Here is a 19,399-nt window from a genome sequence, read left to right as displayed (position 1 = left end):
TTAGATCCATTCTTTTTGTCTTTTTTGCTCTAGCTTCCATGTGAAATGTGACCTCCGTGAGCATGGTTTACGAATTTGCTAACGTATGTCCCTTATTTTTTACAATGGCTTTCCCGGAGAAAAATATTTAGTGCTTGTGAAATTAGACTCATTTAAATATTTTGGAAAAGTATTTAGTGAGGTTGTGTTTTATATATTGATTATGCAATCAAAATTTGCATTTCTAGTATGGAGAGGCATATGCTTATCTGCTCAATGCTCTTGCACCAGAGTTCTCTGGTCCAGGAACTTTGAATGTTAAAGATCTTTCTGAACGAGCTAATACGATTGTTCTTGAACTTGCAGAAAAATTGGATTATAAAAGATATACTAGTCCCAAGGACATTGTTGAGCGTACATCAAATCTTAATCTTACATTTGTTGCCCCAATTTTTTAGCACAGGTGAGAAACGTCAATTTCCCTATCATCTTTGTTTTAATAAATAACCATTTCTAGCAATATTAAAATACTTAATAAACAATGCTTGACCATTTGTTCTAAATCCTTTGCAAATATATGTACCTCTCAATGTTGATGTGCCTTTTTTCTCTCATTTTAAAAATGTTATTTCATTTCTTAATACTCTAAGTAAACACGTGGATAGTTGCTTGTGAACATAGAACTTTGAGTATGCTTTTTATGACACTACAAGAAATTGGGCTTTTCCCGACGCCGAAAAAGACGTCGAGAATAAGAGGTTTTCTCGACGCACAATTTCATGTGTCGGTCACAAGACGTCGGGAAATAAGGGATATTCCCGACACCGACCTAACATGTCGGGAAAGACCGTCGAGAAATAAAGGGTACTCCCGACACGTTAGGCCGGCGTTGGGAAAGGCCTAGGTATTTCCGACGTCGTAAGTGGTGCGTCGGGAAAAGCCTCACGTGAGAAATAAGAGGTATTCCCAAGGCCTAGATTTTCTCGACGCCGTAAGTGTGCATCGGGAAAGGCGAGTAGTGCATCAAGAAAGGCCTAGGTTTTCCCAACGCTGTAAGTAGTGCGTCTAGAGATCCCCTAAATATTTATTTGTTTCTATTCTACACAGAATTGAAAACGAAAGGGAAATGGTTCGGAGAAGAGAGAAACATTTGTCGTCGTTCGTAGCTCGCTACCGTCCGTTCCATCGTCGTTGCCGTCCCTCGCTGCGGCCGCAACTTCAGCTTCAGCCTTCCTCCGAGCATCCTCTGCAGTGTTTGCCTCTGCTTGTAACAGTGCTTTTTCTGTATTGGAAAAGGAATTAGTAACTTCCTGAAATAGTTTTGATCGCTCTACTTTCTCTACTATGATTATGTTGTCATCAATGTAAAGACTTCAACCTTCTCTTTGCTGTCTTTCAAGTTCTTCTCTCTCCATTATCACTTTTTCAGGATCCCGTTTGTCACCCTGTAGCTAAGTCAGTCAATGACTTTCTAAACAGATATATCTTAAATGAATATTTTTTTTATTCAAACAAATTTCATTAAATGAATATGTGTTCGTCTGTGCATCATAGGGTTGGCCTAACATTGGACAAACAAGAAAAATCTTAAGTTTAACGAACCTTTTCAAGTGCCTTTTCTCGAGCTTTCAAAGCTGCATGGTAAAGCCTATCGAGGAAAGCTTTCCCAATGCAGTACATGGAGTCGGGAAAGCAGACGAGGCTTTCCCGATGTCGTGGATTGCATCGGGAAAGATGGCGTCAGGAGAGGCTTTCTCGACGCGTGACCAGTACAGCGTCGGGAAATCCTATCCCGACTCACTTCCCCCGACGTTTGTCCGACACCAAGAACTGCGTTGGGAGATCCTTTCTCGACATGTTTTTCACTTTCCCCGACGTTTTTTGGCGTCGGGAAAATCTCGATTTCTTGTAATGTGACTTTGGGATACGTTTGATTAGGGTCATATTCTTTTGTATTTTGTCTTTGAAAATTGAATATGTTTGTTTGCATCGATGATGTGATTCAGAATTTTGTTTATTTACTATCAAATTTGTGATTCAAGTAGAGCATAGTTTCCTGATAGAGATTGCTTTACTCGTCTGAGTTCTCCAAATAATGAAAATGATCTCTAAACCCTTGATCAAATATCTGTAAGTTAATTTCATTTGACTATTTTCCTTCCTGATCTTTATCAAATGAGGTTGTTTGTGCTATGAATAATGTAGGAAGGAAGCTACATTACTTTAGAGAGAGGTACTTACAGCATCAAATGTGTAAGAATATTCATGATTGTGCACATAAGGAAGGTTAGCTCTAACCATTGAAATATTTAGTGCATTGAACTTGCTAGGATGCCATTTTTTTTTTCAAAGTTGTCTTATTAGAATTCTAAAGATTAAATGGTTTATTTTGATTTTGCTTGTAGAATGATTGAAGTCATATCATATTGAAAGCTAAGCGATTGTGTAGATAGCCAGGCGATCGTTGAAGATTGAAGACTGAGAAGGCTTTTAGGATTACTTATTTAAGTCCTGTATTTGGATCTTGTTTCATGTAATATTGTAGAATGTATACATAAACACAATATTAAGATTTCATTTTGTGTATGCAAATGTAAACGACAAATACTATAGTTTCTAAAATAATATTAATTTTATTGATTTATTGAAGAAAATAAAATATGTATCTACATAGATCCAATGTCGATTTATAAAAAATGGACAATAATACAACAATTAAATAAAAATAAATTTACAAAAATGGACCCGAAAACAAGGCTTTAATGCCGGTTTTAAACTGACATTATTGTGGATCCATAATGTCGGTTATAAACCGACATTGTTGGCCTCTTTAATGTTAGTTTTAAAATGACATCAAAGCCCAATCGACATTAAAGGGGTTCAATAACACTATAAAAAATGTCGATTGAAAGCTGACATTAAATATCTTTAATGTTGGTTTTAAATCGACATTAAAGGCCTTTAATAACGCTCGCAAAGATGTCGGTCGCCAAATGACATTAAAGCCCTTTAATGTCAATTTTAAAACGACATAAAAGGTCAGATTTATTCTAGTGATTAGAGTTGGATTGTTGTAATTGCTTCATTCGAGAAGAAGAAGTGCGGTTTTGAAGCTCAGACCCGAGAAGGGGCTGTTTCAGACCTATTGTACGTGCATTGCTTGTACCAATGAACATCGCTCTTACCAGCTAAACGATCACGTATGGTACTCGTATCATTTACATAAGACCCCATCGTTTACCCACTAAGCGATCGTGTATGGTACGTGTATCACTAGCACTTGAACAATCGTTCACCCGCTAAACGATTGCATATGGTATACGTATTGCTTGCGCTTGAACGATCATTTACCAGCTTGGCAATTGCGTAAGGTATGCGTAACGCGAGGGCTTGAACGATCGTTTACATGGTCAGCGATCGCGTATGGTACGCATATTGTTGACACCTATAAACGATCGTTTACCTTATAAACGATCGCTCTTCCGCTCGACGATCGCGTATGGTATGCGTATCGCTTATGCTCTTGAATATCGACCACCTGCTCAGCGATCGTGTAAGGATTATCAAGCGATTTTCCAGCCGATTCGAAGAGCTCGAGAGTGGTTCATGTACTCCATCAAATTTTATTGTAATAATTTAGTTTTAACTTAATTTAGAGAGCCAAAACCAATCTATTTTAGGTTGTTTTAATTAATCTTGCATGTGATATATGTTTTAATTATTACTAAAATTGTATGTGCATATTGTATGACATATAGTTTTAAAATCCCACCATAGGTTAACATGTTCATGCATGTTGAGAAATTAATATGATTAATTAATTATTAAAGTTTAAATTAATACGATTAATTTAAAGATTAATTGAATTAATTTTATTAAATATGATTTAATGAAATTAATCAATTATTGATTTATTTAAAAGGTTAAATAAATCAAAATACCATATTAATTTTGTTGTATTCCTAGATGAATGATTATAGATTTATCTAAGAGTTTTATAATTGTTATAAAATAAACTTAGATTTTAAAATCTTTAATAAAGATAAGTAGCATGCTCACTTAGGTTAATACCGTATCTTCCAAAATTATATTTAGGTTGATATCTTGTAAAACAAGGTTACAAAAGGCACACCTGATTCGATCTTGTCAACAAGTCAGATAAGATGACTAAGGAATGGAGGTTTTTAAGTTGACGGTTTACGGAACATCTTCTACCTGATCGTAATCAGTTTTTGAGCCTAGTTAACCTAATTTTATGAGCATGCATGAGAGATGTAAGGTAATAAAATTGGTTTATCACCTATACATCGTAGGTTAAATCCAGTATAAAAGTTATGCTTGGATGTTTTACCTAGATTTAGGATTTGTTTAAGTTAGCCTAAATAAAATCCTAAATAATTACCCTAAAATCCTTTTAGAACACTTCAGCTGGAGAAAAGTATTGTACTTTTAGCTATAACGTCCCCAAGAGTTCACACCGTGAGGTTCATGCAGGGCTTTGGGTCGTGCGTAGGAGCAGACTCCAATCGGAGAGTGTTTGCAAGGGCTATGAACAAGCTGAATAGGGGAAGTAGTTCATAGTAAGTGGGTGAGGAATATATGACAATACATCCCACGGTCTCTTCCATTGGGTCGCACCGTGAGATTCCTATAATGTGCCTGCTTGTCTGCCCTGGAGCGACGTGCCATTCAGAGGGCTGTATTATAGTATTCGAAACACCGCGAACTCCATATTTAGATAGAGCCTCTTAGATAAGTTTTCATATTGACTTTCCACTTTCGGGAGCATAATGATTCTCATCTATGAGGATCGAAAATGGAGGGTTACACTTACAAGAATTACTAAAATAGTTAGTATATTCTTGACCAAAGTAACGGTAACTAAATACTAATTAAATATGAGATATTTGTGAGTTAGCATTTGGTCAAGATTGTCTTGTTTCAAAGGACGAGTAATCGGTTACCCCTCAGTAGAGGTTATTCTGAACCTTTGAAATATCGGTGCAAAACATAGTAAAGGGTACTTTATAGTTTTGCTAAAAAGATTGGTTTCTTAGATTATAGTTTCTAAATAAAGTATGTTTGTTTTTTAGCATGAATAGCTCGATAGTTCAATTGTTAGCTTTCAAAATACTTAACGGCGATAATTATGCGGCATGGAAGTAACACAATACTAGTGGTTGATGATTTAATATTTTTCTTAACAGAGGAATGTCCTCAAACCCCTTCCTCAAATGCAAACCGAACTAGTCGGGAAGCATACGATCGATGGATAAAAGCCAATGAGAAAGCCCGTGTATAAATCATTGCTAGCATGTCTAATGTTTTAGCAAGGGAACATGAATCCTTAGCCATGGCTAAAGAGATAATTGATTCATTAAAAGGAATGTTTGGGCGACCAGAATGGTCCCTAAGACACGAGGCAATCAAATACATTTACACTAAGCGAATGAAGGAAGGAACCTTTGTTAAAGAACATGTCCTTGACATGATGATGCATTTCAATATTGCTTAAGTAAATGGTGGTGCCATCGATGAGGCTAATCAGGTTAGATTTATCTTAGAGTCTCTTCCAAAGAGCTTCATACCATTTCAAACAAATACGTCCTTAAACAAGATAGAGTTTAATCTAACAACCTTTCAAACCAATGCGTCCTTGAACAAGACTATAGAAAAAGGTAAATGTTACCACTGTGGTGAAGATGTGCATTGGTTAAGAAACTGCCCAAAGTACCTTGCTTAGAAAAAGGCAGAGAAGGAAGCACAAGGTAAATGTGATTTACTTATTCTTGAAACATGTTTAGTGGAAAATGAAAATTCTACCTGGATAGATTTAGGAGCCACTAATCATATTAGCTTCTCATTTCAAGAAAATAGTTCTTGGAAAAAGCTTTCTGAGGGCGAGATCACTCTCAAAGTTGGAACTGGAGAAATGGTCTCAACTATATCATGCTCAAGAATGTCTTGTATGCACTCCAAATGAAGAGAAATTTAATATATTTAATATCTATCTCTTGTAGGTAACATATGTACAGAATATCTTTTGACATTAATGAAGCGTTCATTTTCCAAAAAGGTATTCATGTTTGTTCGACTATACTTGAAGACAACTTATATAAGTTAAGACCAATACGAACAAATTTTGTCTTAAATACTGAAATGTTTAGAACAGCTGAAACTCATAATAAAAGACAAAAAGTTTCTTCTAATGCCTTCTTGTGGCACTTAAGACTTGGTCACATAAATCTCAATAGGATTGAGAGATTGGTTAAAAGTGGACTTCTAAGTCAGTTAAAAGATAACTCTTTACCTCCATGTGATTCTTGTCTTGAAGAAAAAATGACCAAAAGATCTTTTTCTGGAAAAGGTCTTAGAGCCAAAACACCTTTAGAGCTCGTACATTCAGACCTCTGTGGACCAATGAATGTCAAAGCTCGAGGAGGATATGAATATTTCATTAATTTTATTGATGGTTATTCAAGGTTTGGTCATGTTTACCTAATTCAAAATAAGTCTGATTCTTTTGAAAAGTTCGAAAAATATAAGGCTGAAGTTGAAAATGAATCAAGTAAAACAATAAAGACACTTCGATCAGATCTAGATGAAGAGTATATGGACCTGCGATTCTAAGACTATTTGATAGAGCATGGAATCCAATCACAACTCTCTGCACCTAGTACGCCTCGGCAGAACGGTGTATCAGATAGAAGAAACCGAACTTTGTTAGACATGGTTCGCTCTATATTGAGTTTTGCTCAGTTACCAGATTTTTTTTTTTTTTGGATACGCCTTAGAAACAGCTATCTATATTTTAAATAACGTTCTATCTAAAAGTGTTTTTGAAACACCTTAGGAGCTATGGAAAGGGCGTAAAGGTAGTTTATGTCGCTTTAGAATTTAGGGATGTCCAACACACGTGTTGGTGCAAAACCCTAAAAAGTTGGAATGTCGTTCAAAAATTTGCGTATTTGTAGGTTATCCAAAAGAATCTAAAGGTGGTTTGTTTTATGATCCTCAAGAAAATAAAGTATTTGTATCGACAAATGCTACGTTCTTAGAGGAAGACCACATAAGAAACCATCAAACTCGCAGTAAACTAGTATTATAAGAAATTTTCAAGAATACTACAGATAGACCTAGTTCATCCATTAAAGTAGTTGATAAAACTAGGAAAACTGGTCAAACACATCCTTCTCAAGAGTTGGGAGAACCTTGACATAGTGGAAGGATTGTACAACAGCCTGATCGCTATTTAGGTTTAAGTGAAGCTCAAATCATCATACCTGATGATGGAATAGAGGATCCATTGACCTATAAACAGACAATGAATGATGTGGACTGTGATCAATGGATCAAAGCCATGGACCTCGAAATGGAATCTATGTATTCCAATTCTATCTACACTCTAGTAGATCAACCAAATGATGTAAAACCTATTGGTTGTAAATGGATCTACAAGAGAAAATGAGACCAAGCTGGTAAAATACAGACTTTCAAAGCTCGACTAGTGTCAAAAGTTTATACAAAAAAAAAAAAAAAGGAGTGGACTATGAAGAAACTTTCTCTCCTCTTGCCATGATAAAGTACATTAGAATACTCTTATCCATCCACTTTTTATGATTATGAAATTTGGCAGATGGATGTCAAGATAGCCTTTTTGAACGGTAATCTTGAGGAGAGTATTTATATGGTCCAACCAGAGGGGTTTATACAAAAGGGTCAAGAACAAAAGGTTTGTAAGCTTCAAAAATCCATATATGGATTAAAATAAGCATCTAGATCCTGGAATATAAGGTTTGATACTGCGATCAAATCTTATGGTTTTGAACAAAATGTTGATGAACCTTGTGTTTACAAAAGGATCATCAATTCTACTGTAGCATTCTTAGTTCTGTATATAGGTGACATTCTACTCCTTGAGAATGATGTAGGTCATCTAACTGATATTAAGAAATGGCTAGCTACGCAATTCCAAATGAAAGATTTGGGAAATGTTCAATATGTTCTTTGTATCCAAATAGTTCAAAACCGAAAGAAACACTAGCCATGTCTCAAACATCTTATATAGACAAAATGTTGTCAAAATATAAGATGCAGAATTCCAAACAGGATATGTTGCCGTACAGATATGGAATTGATTTATCAAAAGAACAATGTCCAAAGACACCTCAAAAAGTTGAGGATATGAGTAACATTCCCTATGTCTCTCCTGTTGGGAGCCTGATGTATGCAATATTATGTACTAGACCTGACATTTTCTATTCAGTAGGGATGGTTAGTAGATATCAGTCCAATCCTAGAAGTGATCATTGGACAGCCGTTAAAAATATTCTAAAATATCTTAAAAGGCAAAAGATTACATGCTTGTATATGGTTCTAAGAATCTGATCCTTACTAGATACACTGACTCTGATTTTCAATCTGATAAAGATGCTGGAAAGTCTACATCAGGATCAGTTTTCACTCTGAATGGAGAAGCAGTAGTGTGGAGAAGCATAAAACAATGCTGTATTGCCGACTCCACTATGGAAGTTGAATATGTAGCTGCCTGTGAAGTAGCAAAGGAAGCAGTATGGCTTAAAAAGTTCTTAACAAATTTGGAAGTTCTTCCAAATATGCATCTGCCAATCACCTTATACTGTGACAACAGTGGTGCAGTTACAAATTCACGAGAACCTAGAAGTCATAAACGAGGAAAGCACATTGAACGAAAGTAACATCTTATAAGGGAAATCATACATCGAGGAGATGTTACAGTAACAAAAATCTCCTTCGAGCAAAACATGACTGGTCCGTTTACAAAAGCTATCACGACTAAAGTGTTTGAGAGCCACCTACATGGTTTAGGTCTACGTTGTTTGTAAACTAGGACAAGTGGGAGACCTATTTAGGAATGTGCCCTAGTTTAATATATATGTTTATTGTACTCATATATATTCTTCTCTCTTTATTAAAATTCTTACTTTGTTTATCCTACTAGGAGTTTTAGTCCAAGTGGGAGGTTGTTGGAATTTATGTCCTAAAACTCATACTTTGTTATTTGATTCAATAAAATTTATTATTGAATGCTATAATCATAAAACCAATAAATTAAGGCCCCGATGCTATTTTACTAAGTTTGTCAATGCACTTGAACTTTATGTAGAGACATAAACATGGATTAAGTTCGAGTTAATATCCCATATAGTCTATAGTGTATGAATAAGGTTGGGCACCTTATTATTGAAAAACACTATGGATGCGGCCCCCTCTGTAGTTAGTACAAAAGATGTAATTTTGAACCGTTCATGTAGAGACATGGGAGTGGGGGGGGGGGGGGCATCCTATGTAAATGGTTTGCATAAGACTGGAACCACGAAATAGTCACTTTTTAGTTATAACTCCGTAAACTATATAAACTGACTATTTCAATTATGATGGCCTAGGTAACTTGATCTTAATCCTGAGCTAACTATGAACTTCTGTTCGTTCCGTAGTATCCTTAGATCTGCAAAGGTGAAGGCAACTTATCATCACTGGCTCAATAAGCTTCCCATTTTAGGGATAAGATTGAGTGGATAGCTAGGAACAATATTGGTCCAAAATAATATTGAATTATGGATTCAGCCTTATATTAGATTGAACTATGTCAAAGAAAAAAAAACATTTGAATCCATTACCACTATATCTCTATTGGTAGTAAGGATATTTTCGAATTTGGTTAAAATATTGATATTTTTCAAATATTCACCAAGCAAATAAGATTTAAAAATTATTTATAATAGATTTCGAAGGGAACTTGATTTAATTGCTTTTAAATTTTCAATAATTTATTTAAAAATTTATCGTTTTAAGTTGGAACAAACATTTAGGTGTAAATATATATTCGAATTTTTATTTTAAATATTGATTTTTCTTAAATATATATCCATACAATCTATCTAGAGGAGCTATAGGGGGAGAAACATTTGTTTTCTCCTTTTATTTGTTTTAAATGACGTGTTTGAAGAATATTTTAAGTGATTTCACAAACAAAATCATTCAATAAGTCATTTATTTTCAAATTATTTAATACAAGACGGAAAATTTTTTTTTTAAAGGATTACAGTGGATGGAGAGGTGATCTCGATCTTCTGTGTTTGCTTCGCAAAGAACACACCAGTTGGGATTGAGACTAGCATTGGGCATCTTTTTTCGAAACATTTCCTGGGTGTTTAAGATTTCATGGATAATGGACCATAGGAAGAACTTACAATTTTTTGTGACCAATGGTTTCCATAAATTTTTAAAAAGATTTTCATTAACTCCAGCATGGAAAACTTGGTGGTTCGCCATTGTAGCTCCCTTGACTGATGTCATTGTGAAGCTCTTGTATCCATCAAGGTTACGTTGGGGTTTTCTAATACCTTTGCTTTGGCATGAAATGAAGAGAGTTGCTTTTACTTGATTCCATCTTTGTGACTCCCTATCGTTTAGTGGCCTCCTTGGTTTTATATTCTAATCACGATCATTATTGTCCTAGAACTCTTTGACAAAGGTGTTTTAAGCTTGTGAGAGGGCGAATAGTCTTGAGAAATTAGTGGACAAGGGTCTGTGATCGCACTAAATACCATACCAAAAAGAGACAAGCTCACCTTATTCAAAGCCCAAAAGTAATTATTTTCAAACAAAGGGACCCCTTTAACAATTGATCTCCATGGGGTGTTGGAGGAGCTGTACTTACTTTCTGTTGGAATATTGTCCAAGTGGTTTCCTTTATATTTTGCTTGTATAATTTTTTTCCACGAGGCTTTTAGGTTCATTTTGATATCTCCAAAGCCCTTTAAATAGACGAGCAAAATTTGTATCCTTTAGAGGAGTTATACTTAGCCCTCCCAACTCTTTGGGTTTGGTGATTTTCGACCACCCAACAAGATGAGCTTCTTTAGTATCGATACCATTCCCTTTCCATAGGTAATTTCTTCAATGATTTTCGATGGTTTTGTAGACTGAGATTGGAGCCTTGAAGATTAAGAGTGTTGATAAGTGGGGAGACTGTATAGTGAAAAGTTGAAAAGGGTTAATTTCCCACCTTTTGAGATATGAGAATATTTTCAATTGTTTAGATTTTTGTGAATTTGATCCTCAATATTCTCCCAGAAGGCTTTTGATCTAGTCTTTGCCCCTAATGGAACTCCCAAATATTTAAGAGGAAAAAACTTAATAGACTAACCCCAACTGGCAGCAATAGTTTCTACGCGTGATGAAGGGATGTTGATAGGAGCGATAGTTGATTTAGCAACATTGATGTTGAGCCAGAAGCTATTTCAAAGAGAGATAACGCCATTTGTAAATTTTTTATGTATTGATCGTTATCCTCAATGAATAAAAGGATATGTTGTTCGAAAAGAGAATATGTGTGAGATTGCAATCCCTATTAATGGAAACCCCTTTTATGACGTTTCTCTTTTCAAAGTGAGAAAGCAAACAACTTAGGTAATCCATAGCCAAAACAAAAAGAAAGGGTGATAAAGCATCACCTTGTCGAATTCTCCTCTTGAAACTTATGCGGCCTTTAGGTTTCGATTAATGAGGATGGAAAAGTTGACGTTAACAGTGCTTGCTTTTATCCAACTTCTCCAAGTACTAGGGTAGTTTTTCTTTCCAAGCATGTGATCAATGAACTTCCAACTTACTTTGTCAAAAGCTTTCTTGATATCCAGCTTTAAGATGAACCCTTTTGTTTTGCTTGATTTCCAGTAGTCGGCTGCCTCATTCGCCAATAATATTGCATCAGTGATTTTTATCCCTTTTATAAAGACCAGTTGGTTTTCATATACAGTTTCAGGAAGGAGTGATTTTCAATCTGTTGGTCAATGATTTAGCAATAATTTTGTATATGGAAGTCATGAGACTAATAGGCCGGAAGTCTTTGGAAAACTTGCACGTATTCTTTTTTTGCAATTAAAGAAATGAAGGTGTTGTTGACATTCTTGTTTATAATGCCTTTTCTTTGGAAATCTTTAAAGACATTCATAATGTCGATCTTTAGGAGGCTCTAAAAATTTTTTATAGAACTGTATTGGAAAACCATCTGGGCCCGGTACTTTGTTGTTCTCAATGGAGAAGATAGTCTTTCGAACTCAATTTCGTCAAAGGGAGCACAAAATTGATGGTGCATAAAGTTGCTAATTAGACACCAATCTAGGTTGTCAATCAATATGTTATCCTTTGGGTCTCCCTTCAAAGAGAGATTTGAAATGGCTAATAAAAACTCCTACTATAGGTTCATTTTAATTATGTATTAAGCTACTATTATCAATGATTTCATAAATAAAATTTCTCCTTTGCTTCGACGTACAAATCTTGTGAAAATAGGTTGAATTCTCATCACCATCTTTGACCAAAAGCTTTTTTGCCCGTTGAGGCCAATATGGAGCAAGATAAGAATTCAGGTCTAGTCTTTTGATACTATCACAATGCTCCAAAGGATTTTTTTTTTTCAGCTTATCAATTTTTTAAATTTCCATAATGATGCTCTTTTTGTTATTTGATAAGTCGTTTAGCCTATTTGAGTTCCAATTTCTGATTGATCTTGATAGAAGCTTGAGCCTTTGAATAAAGACAAACCTTGGATGGCCAACTTGTTTGGTATTCTCCCACCATAATGGAAGATTCTTTCTGAAATCCAACTCATTCAAAACACTGTTGTCTAATCTGATAGGGGTGGAGCTCCAATTGAGATCGTTTGAGTCTGGAACTAGAGGATAATGATCAGAAGTGGTTCTAAAGAGAGTTCTTAAGGAATGTGGTTTCAAAGTTTGCTCCCAACTGCTTGAATAAAGGCAACGATCTATTCCTAAAAGCATTGGTTGCTATTTCAAATTGGACCAAGTGTATTTGTGGTTTGTTAGAGGAGGGTCCATCATATTGTTTCCTTGGATAAACTTGTTGAGATTCTTCACACTCATTTTTGCAAGATTTGAAGCAGTAGTTTCATTTCTCAAACAAACAACATTAAAATCCCCGCCGATTAACCAACATTGTTGACTAAGAGAGTGAAGGCTTTGCATTTCATTCCACAATCTCCTCTCTATTTTCTTTTAGCAGGGCCATATAATACAACGAGCCACCAATTTTTGTCTGATACAGAAACAAAATTCGCCGTAATAGTGTACAATCCAATTTAGTGACATTGTAATTTATTCCTCATATCATCCCATAGAATTAAGATTCCACTACATTTGCCTTTAAAACTTTTGGCAATCCATTTAATACTCAAAAAAGATTCTAGAGAGATTTGATTATGAATTTGATCACATGCTTTAATTTAGTTTCTGTTAAAATGATAACATCAGGGGAGTAGGATGAAATAGAACTTTTTATTAGGGTCTTTTTTTAGGGAGAGCCTAACTGTCTTGTGTTCCATGACATGACTTTCATTTTACACAATTCTTCTTCTTAATCACAGTCTCTGGATCACCTTCAACTTGCATTCCATCAATTATAGGAGTTGTGTTGGAAGGCCCTGGATCATTATTTGCTTTATTCAGAGACAATTTGAGATTATTGTCTTTTAGTCACTGCACTAGTTGTCTTTTGAAATCCATGCTATCTTCATCTCTTCATTCTTTTCTCTTACATCCTCTATGGGTTTCTTTAATGTTTTTTGTTTTTGTCTCCCTTGTTAGTATTAGTTGGAGTAGTAGTTTGTTGAAGTGGTGTTTCCTCACTGTTTCAAAGCTTAATATGTCAATCTCCTTCAGCCATATGAGTTGTATTTTCCCCCTTCCTTTTCAAAATTGCCATGTTGAGGAATATTACCCAGGTCTACCGTTAGGTGTAACACATTTGGATCAGTCACATTAATTTCTCCTTTAGCCATATTAATTCTAGGGATGATCTGTAATGGTTGGGCATTTAAATAAAAGGAGGGTTTATTTTTAACCCTATAAGAATGAATTGACATTTTTCTTTTTGGATGATCTTTCTCTTCTGCTTTTTCAATTTTCATTAGATGGGTATTTAATGGGAGAGTTAATGGGGGTATGTTTGCAGGGGCAAGATTGGGATTATAAAGAAGGGTTTTATTTTTTGGGGAAGAGAAAGAGACCTTCCTCTTTGAAGCAAACTTTCTTTAATGAACTGTCCTCTTCAATGAATTACGGTGCATATTCCCTCTCATAAACCTTCTTCTCATCATTGTGGTGCATTAATGCTTTGCCTTTGCCCGATCCGGTATCTTTTCTTGCATAAGCCGGATGTTTGCCTTTGTCTTCTTTAAAAGATATGGATCTCTTTACTTTAAATGTATTAAATGGAGAGGTCAAATCATCATAAATATTATTTTTCTTATTTGATTTGCAAATTTTCGGTGGGAGAGCCTCATTTTCGACGAACTTGTATTGTTCCGCTTCAGGGTTATATTCATCGTAGTTCGTTGCTGCTTTTCCTTTAAAAGTATCATGCAATTGAACATTCTTCTCTGAGATCCATTTTTCTTTAGCATACGTCATTGTGGACATAACAAAACGATTTCCATGATAGTTTGTAACCCTAATATTGGCAGGGATGAAGCCCGAATAGTTGTATTTTATTTTTATTTTAGTTTCAATCAGATTTTTCCTTTCTGTAGTTTTAGAGGAGACTTTCAACATGCTCACCAATCTAATAAAAAGTATTCAAATTCCAGTTGTTCAAAGGGATGGCTATGAAGTTAACCCAATCACCATAGCTTGTACTTTTAGAAACATATAATATTAGGATTAGTAGATTTTCAAAAACGGATTTTCTTTTTCTTGATATTTTCACTTTTCCCCTTCTATCTTTTTACGAACTTTTTGTACATCTTTAGTCAGATCAGGATCTAGGATGCATCTCTCCATATACCACCAATCTCTATATCATACAAAAAAAAGAAAGAATTATCTTTTAAAAAATAACATTTAATTTTAAATTTGTAGAGCAGAGAGATGGAAATACACAAGCATAAATGTATCCGATGCACCAATTTTTTTTTCCTTGCATGTCTATCGCATGTGGATAGATCTTACATTATTCTTTGACTAGGTTGCTGTATTCTTTGGAGAAGCAAAATAAAATAAAAGGGGTCAGATTTAGTCATTTGCTTAATCTCACCCATCTATTGTTTGCAGATGATATTTTACTCTTCCTTGAAGATCATGATGAATCTATTAAGAATCTAAAGTTAGCTATAAAACTTTGAACTGGCATCCGATTTTAATATAAACCTTAAAAAATCTACGATTTCTTTGATTAATGTGGACTCTACAAGAACTTTTGAGGTGGCTACCAAAAGGGGTTTCTATTCTCAGTTCTTACCAATAAATTATATAGGAGTTCCTCTGGGTGGTAAACCATTGTAAAAGAATTTTTGGAACTGTATTTTTGAAAAAATTCAACAAAAAAAACTGAGCAATCAGAAATATTCATACATGTCTAAAGGAGGTAAAATCACATTGATTAACTCCACTCTTGCTAGCCTCCTAACATATCAGCTTTTACGTTCAAAGCCCCCAAATTGGTTTGCAAAAATATTAAGAAATCTTGGAGAAGCTTTCTAGGGAAAAATTCTAGCGAAAAATCCATTAAATATTATACTTTATTGGATTGTTTGGGCTTCTCTCTAGCCCTTTTTGTTTTTCTCCTGGCTTTGTGTATTCCTGTCTTATTATTAATGAAGCGGGAGTGATGATGGTGCTAAAGGATGTCCACCTAGTAGAGATGTCTGGGTGCACCTACCGACCCAATGTATCTTCTTTTTTTTTAAAAAAAAATGACCTTACACTATTAAATCTTTATGTCACATTTCTTTCCGCCAAATTCTTACGTACATTAATTAAAAGTATAGTTTTACATTATATATATTTTTAGTTACATTTAAGTTTTTGTCTTAATTATTTATCATATTATTTTATTACTTCATTTATTTTCCAAAATTCTCAATTCATTATTTTTGTAGACCCGAATGATCTTCATCTTTGGACACGAGGAATATATCAATATGCAATACCATAATTCTTGGCAATTCATACCTTTTTGAGTCTTGTAATGAATAAAATTAAGACAATTCAATCATTGAAAACTAATAAAAAATAATACTTGATTTCATATTAAAGTTTACTATTGAAAGCTTATGTTAAATGTGAAAAAATAGCCCGTGTATGATATATATATGAAACCAGAAAGATAGTTGATTTAGATAAATTTTTTATCAGTCTCTTAATATTATAAATGTTAAGCATATTGCTATATTTGAAAATATTTTAACAATTTTGTCATTTTAAATAATTACCATAAAATTTAAGGTTGCTTCTAAATATAGTAAAATATTTGAGCCTATCTTTTATATATATATATATATATATATATATATATATATATATGTTATAGATCATATAATAGATTACAATGTGTATTTATATATGTCATGATAGAAACAAATCGTAATCTATTTCGACCTATCGCAAATAGACAATAATATGTTTTGTTATATTAGTAATTTTTTTTACATATTTTGTCATTTAAGTTTGTGGATATACCAAAAATTTTTCAAAATTTGCAAACATATATATAGCCACAAAAGAAAATCCAAATGAAGCAGATTTTCATTCTTTATTATTTTCAATCTATCCATATTGGTGTATCACCATGTGCATTTTAACAATATGTTTGATATACTTTATTTACTGTATATGTCGTATAAATATACTTTACTTTATTTTTGCTATATATTAGTTGAATAATATAATTTGCGAGACAATAAATATCAAAGTTATAGAATTGAGATATCAAGGAAATTATCATTTAGTATATATCATATTTATCAGCAGGTAAGTGTTTTGAAATGTTTCAAAGTCTGGGATTTGGACAAGTATTTGGAATTTTCATATTGGACACTTGACAATTTCGACACTTCTCTGCATTATTTAACTACAGTCATTAGTTGACTAATTTATTTTCCATTTCTTTAAATTGAATTTTGTCAGAGGACACATAACTTCTTCTTCTAATGCATCAGTCTCATATAATGTCATATCAGATGTAATTATAAAAAAGACAAAACATGGAAACACATATAGAAAATACAAAGTATATATATGATTGGATATTACTTAATTTATTTTATAATCCCATTATTTATTGATCGATATATTATTGATCCTTAAGGAGGGGAAGTACATAACATACATATGCATAAAAGCAATAAGTTTAAGTAGGGAGTTGGTTTATTCACATGGGCAGAGACGATAGAAGTCAGTGATCCTCCTCAAATGCTCCCAAGGCTTTTCATATACAACAGTCTGATAGTAGTGATTCTCACCCTTGTTTTCATCCCTACACTTCAACAGAAGACGCCAATTGATTCCGGCCACCACTTGTTGCTCACACTCCAATATACCAAGAAGGGTCAAGTGATATGTTTTCACTACCCATTCTGCTATCTCTTTCACATGTGGATCGTCTGGATTCGGACATGGAAAGTAACCTCCAACGACCTTTGGAGTACACATTTTCCTACCTTACTTTCTTTTAATACACACACAAATCTCTATTACTGATGGAATGCTTTGTGATTTGTTTTCAAACAAGAGGGTTTCATATTTATACTCCTCTGATTTATTCGACTTCCTCCCTTAAGCTTAATTTAGTATTAATTCTTTAATCTGTGGAATCTAATTCCTCTAGTACTATTCTATTAGGTAATTAATTAAAAAGAAAAAGTAGGTTTATTAACATAGGATAATTTTGAATTTCAGAATCTAACAATATATCATGCTTTTTTTATATATATCCTTGTTACACAATGTATTTATTTGCTAATACTTAAAATATATGCTTTAAATAAACTTTCGTTCATGTAGAAGTGAACATATATATTTGAAGATTTTACACTTCTGACATGAATTTTATGCATCTTGCTTAATTAACAGTAGGATTGCCTTAACCTTTTTTATTGTCTAATATTAAAATTTGTACCTACCATTGTCATATATAAATCGCATTCAGGGATCGCTATACCATCTAAAGCATAGAAATTTGGTATAGGTTTCCTAGTCTTTCAAAAGAAAAGTAAAAGTGTGTTTGGAGAATACATTTTCAAGTGTGTTTAAGTTTTTTAATTTTTATCAAAATAATTATTAAAAAATACTGGAAAGTCTTCTTTGGGAAAAAAAAAAATCTAAATCTCGTTGTTCTTAATTTTGTGCTCCAAAAATTTCCTTTTTCGTAATTATAGCATTCCATATGTATTGCATCTTCGCTAGGAATGTAAAAGGTTCAAGTTGGTTGGAGTTGACAACCTGAATGACCTGATTAGCATTCCAAACCTAACTCTAAAATTATAGGTTAGGTTGGGTTGGGGTTATTGGGTTGTATAATTTTTTTTTCCCATTTCTAATATTTGTGAAATTTCAAAAACATTATGATATCATATACATAAATCTACACATCCAAAAACATCTAAAAAATACAACAATAATATAATAATACTTAACAAAAAAATTTAAAACATCTGCATTATTACTTAAGAAAATTAAAAAATGAACCAAACTTCAAAAATCAAAAAATACTCCGAGCATCATATTATAAAATTTAATAAAATATATATCATATCATTCATCCGTGTTGGGTTGGGTTGGGTTGAACCGGATTTTTAAGACCTCAACTCGAGACCGACCAATTCGGAAAAAAAAAAAAAAAAACTTACGCAATTAATCCAGAATTTAAAATAACCCAACTCAACCTCTTGTAATATGGGTTGGGTAGTCCAGGTTGTTCGGGTTATTCTTACATCCCTGTAATCTTTTCCAGAAAATTTTGAACTTTTCTCTAGTTTGTTCTGTATCTTTCCATCAATTAATTACATCACTCTTTCTCAATCTCAATGTATTCTCTAACTACTTACATTGTTACCAGGCTACTCTCCAGCCCATGTAACTTCTATTTGACTCGGTTTTAATGAAATCCTGTTATGGTTGCTTAAAAACACCATAACAAAGTATCCTTATCAAAAAAGAATTATATCACTCTTGATCTTGGGCATGATGCATGTGCTAAAGAAGTGTCAACCCTAGTTGAGATGGCTTGATTCACCCCTACTATCTCTTGCATTCTGAACTTTTTTTAAAAAAAATAAATAAATAGTAAATAATAAGAATAATAATAATAATAATAACAAATCATTTTGGACAAATATAATTCGAGTGTTTCAATAACATTCCAAATAACTTTTGAAATGTATTTTAAACAAATATTTATATTACTTTTGTTTAAATTATTCAAAAAATAACTTTTTTCTAGACGTGTTCAAAGTTTATATTTTATTTCGTTGTTTTCTTTAGGTGTACATGTGCAAAGTAAAAATGAGAAGAACTTGGGACTTTTACAATACTACATACGAGTGAAAGAGATAAATTCTTCATTATCCCATGTGTGAAAT

Source organism: Cucumis melo, chromosome 3 (genome assembly GCF_025177605.1).
Source record: "Cucumis melo cultivar AY chromosome 3, USDA_Cmelo_AY_1.0, whole genome shotgun sequence".
NCBI lineage: Eukaryota > Viridiplantae > Streptophyta > Magnoliopsida > Cucurbitales > Cucurbitaceae > Cucumis > Cucumis melo.
The sequence above is the reverse complement of the archived record's forward strand: the minus strand, read 5'-3'. Positions refer to the sequence as shown.